Here is a 3,930-nt window from a genome sequence, read left to right as displayed (position 1 = left end):
AGGTCTTCCTTTTCCGTTGGTTCACCCCCCAGATGGCCACTGCGGCCGGCACACCGCGCTGGTGCAAAGCCAGGAGCCAGGTGCCTCCCCCTGGTCTCCCATGCTGGTGCAGGGCCCAAGGACCCGGGCCATCCTCTACTGCACTCCAGGGCCACAGCAGAGCTGGACTGGAAGAGGAGCAACCGGGACAGAATCCAGCACCCCAACCGGGACTAGAACCCAGGGTGCCAGTGCCGCAGGTGGAGGATTAGCCAAGTGAGCCTCATCGCTGGCCAACAATGAACTTGAGAACTAGATCTTAAGATATATAGTCTGAGGAACTTATCCAACTTCTGTGAATATCAATTTTTACATTCATAATTTGCAATTACAATATGTTTCAAAGTTCGTATATGCATAAAAATTAGGCAACCTTAGCTAAAATAAGTTAGATTGTTTGGTGCCTAGAAGATTTGTTAAACTTGATATGCCTTCTTATAAATGGTAGGTCAATATTTGGGGTCTACTCACCTTTTCAAAAACCATAAATTATTACTATCAGCCAGAATATCAAGAGAGAAGTTTTCTCAGAGTTCATCATTAGTCAAACAAGTACTGAGCACTAGTTTGCACAAAGCATGGTATTAAGTACTTGTGGATTAAAGATAAAAGAAATATCTAACCAAGAAATCAAGACATATATAATGATATCATTATAAAGATGCCTTCTAGTTATAACATTGCCAATGACTACAATTTAAGGTAAAAAGTGATTAGTTCAATAGGGAAAATAGAAGTGCTGTGCAGGGCAGTGTGGTGAGGGGACCAGCATTCCGGCTTAGCAGGTAAGCGGCCACTTGCATGCTGGTACCAGTCACAATTACTCTGCTTCAGATCCAGTTGTCTGCTAATGTGCATGGGAAGGCAGTGGAAGGTAGCCCAAGTCCTTAGACTCTTGCTACCCAGATGGGAGAGCAGGATAAAGATCCTGGCTGTGGCTTCAACTTTACCCAGTCCTGGCTGTTGTAGCAATTTGGAGAGTAAATCAGCAAATGGAGGAACTGTCCCTCCCTCCCTCTCTTTCTCTCTCTTTCTCTCTCTGATGCTCTGCTTTTCAAATAAATAAAATAAAAATTTTAAAAAAGTGCTGTCAGCACTTCTAGAAGACCAAGAAAGACTTTCCATCCTGGGCTAAATAAAAATAGAGGGAAGGTAAAATTGAGAATCGAATGTTTGCTAACAATTCCTTTACAAGTCAATGTAGCACAGAGAAACCCTTAATGATAGTCCTATGTGCATATTTTTTTCCAAGGCTTCACTTTGATTTTCCAAAATTTTAATTTTCCTGTGGTTGCAGAGTGGATGTTTCTATTTTCTTTCTCTTTTACTTAAAAAGTGTTAGCCATGTATATTAAATAATGTACATGTTAAACCTGTGATGATTAGAAAGGATATCTGAATAAACTTAGAGCAATCCCAACAATAGAATAAATTGTGAGTGGCTTCAATTTTTCCTGATAGAAATTGTAAGGCTGTCACACTTGAGAACCAGTTTGTCAGTAACAGAAACAATGGGCTTTGGGAACATCTTATTCTGAAGCAAGTGTTCGGAGTATCTTAAGTGAATTTTTTTAGAAAGTGAGTGGGGTTGAATCTTCTGCAACTGGTTCAGTTTGACATTCTTAGGAGAGGGATGCTTACTGAAAGGTAAGTCTTCAAATGACAAAACGTAGAACACAAGTATACGACATGGAAATCATTTGAAAGTAACGGTTATGTCATGGATGCAGTTAACCTTTGGAAGATGATTCCAAATTCTGTTCAGGCAAAAGTAATGTACAACACAGTTACCTCTCTGGGGTTTGAATCTCAACCCTCTTTGACTTAGTTTCTTTCAGCTCCCCACAATTGCTGTTTACTCTCCAAAATATTCTTGGACTTAAAATATATCAAAGTCCTAGACCTGACTTCCTGTAGTTGTTTTGTATACCATCATTTGCATGAAAATGTTATGTCACATAAAAATGGAAGTAGTTCTGAGTGGGGCAAATCTGCATAGCTGGAAAGTTCAAACACATTAGATTTAAAGAAAAGCTAAATGTTCAAACACAGGGAAAACTTTGAATTACCTGCAAACAAATCTTTGTCAAGGCAGGAGGAAGCCTGCTGTGTTTTGCTGAACAGATAAGATGGCATATGAAAGAACACATTAATTGTTTATATACAAATGGATGCTATTACATGGTGCTGGAAAACAGTTTGTTCTCTTAAGTAGGTCAAAGCATTTCCCCCTGAACTTGTTTACATCAGAGAGATTTAATGAACATAAGTTGCTTTCTTTACAAATACTGCAAAGGAAGACCAAGCAAAATATCACAAATTCCAGATTAATGGAGCTTAAATTGATGAGAGGGTGTTGTCTTTTATGTATGCATTAAAGTTCATAATATTTTATTTTTCTTAATCAGTTAATAATCTGCATATATTACTGGTTGAAAACAATTTTATTGAATGTTTGGAATGCTTTATAGGAAAAAATTTCAGGTGATGTAATATACATTCAAGATTCTGCATTCCCCATCCCCTCTACTCCATCTGTCAATATTTGGCTGGATTATACCATTTTTTAAAAAAGATTTTTATTTATTTATTTGAGAAGTAGAGTTACAGATAGTGAGAGGGAGAAACAGAAAGGTTTTCCGTCAGTTCTCTCCCCAGTGGCCGAAACGGTTGGAGCTGCACCAATCTGAAGCCAGGAGCCAGGTGCTTCTTCCTGGTCTTCCACGCGGGTGCAGGTGCCCAAGTTCTTGGGCCATCTTCTACTGCTTTCCCAGACCATAGCAGAGAGCTGGATTGGAAGAAGAGCAGCCGGGACTAGAACTGGCACCCATATGGGATGCCGGTGCCGCAGGCAGAGGATTAACCTACTGCGCCACAGAGCTGGCCCCGGATTATACCATATTTTAAAGAATGTGAATACTCAGCTGTGAGCTCTGAAGGCAGTGATGTTGTAAATCTGCTCAGGTCACCTATATGCCTCAGCTTACTCAGTCAAAAATGGAAGAAACACACCAGCATTGTAGTTCCTTTGCAAATGCTCTTTTTCCCCCCTATTCCACCTCTTTGACCTTGAAAAAGGACCCTTGGCAATGACTGGCAAGTCCTTTGTGGTCCCTCTCTCTGTGAAATTTGTCACAAAATACATCTGCCTTGCATACTGTCTTTCTTGAATATTTTCCCTTGAGTTTTTCTTTCCATTTCTTTTCTTGTCTTTCCTTTTTTTTTTTTTTTTTCCAACCCTGTCCAGATTCTGATGGAATGAATCCTCACTGCCTAGGTTAGCAGAAGCCAAACTATAATCTCTGTTCTACTACAGCACATACAATAACACATTGGAGCTTCGAGCCAGAGCTTGAACCTTCTTCATTTATTTAAAATAAAAATTTGTTGACTTACAAATGAACTAGCACTTTATTTTCAAACTAAAAAATAAAATGAAATCAATCGCCTGGGTTTTTTGTCTTTCTCTTCCTCTTCTGCCTCATCTTTCTTATTTATTTATTTTTTGGTGGCTTCATTACTGAATAAAACTGCTTTATAAGTAAAAAAAAATACCACATACATAAATGACAAGTAAAGGGATGAAGATTTATCCTCTGTCCTCTCTTTTCACTCAAGAAATCTGAGAGATCTGAGGCTTAAACATGATTCCCTAAAGTAACCAGCCAGCAATTCTGCAAAAAAAGGAAACCAAAATAAATACATCTTCTTAGAAGTCAGTTATTATTTCTCTTCTGATTTTTTTTCTCTTCTGCTTACATGCTCCTTAACCCCTATTCCTTTCTGTTCCCATTCCACCTCCTTTGGTGAAGAGCTGAGGATCCTGGTAAGGCATCTGGTCTTCCCCTTCCTTGATAGGCTGATGTTGTCACTGGAAGTATTTCTCATGAG

This window comes from Lepus europaeus, chromosome 15, assembly GCF_033115175.1.
Source record: "Lepus europaeus isolate LE1 chromosome 15, mLepTim1.pri, whole genome shotgun sequence".
Lineage (NCBI taxonomy): Eukaryota > Metazoa > Chordata > Mammalia > Lagomorpha > Leporidae > Lepus > Lepus europaeus.
Note: the sequence above shows the minus strand (reverse complement) of the source record.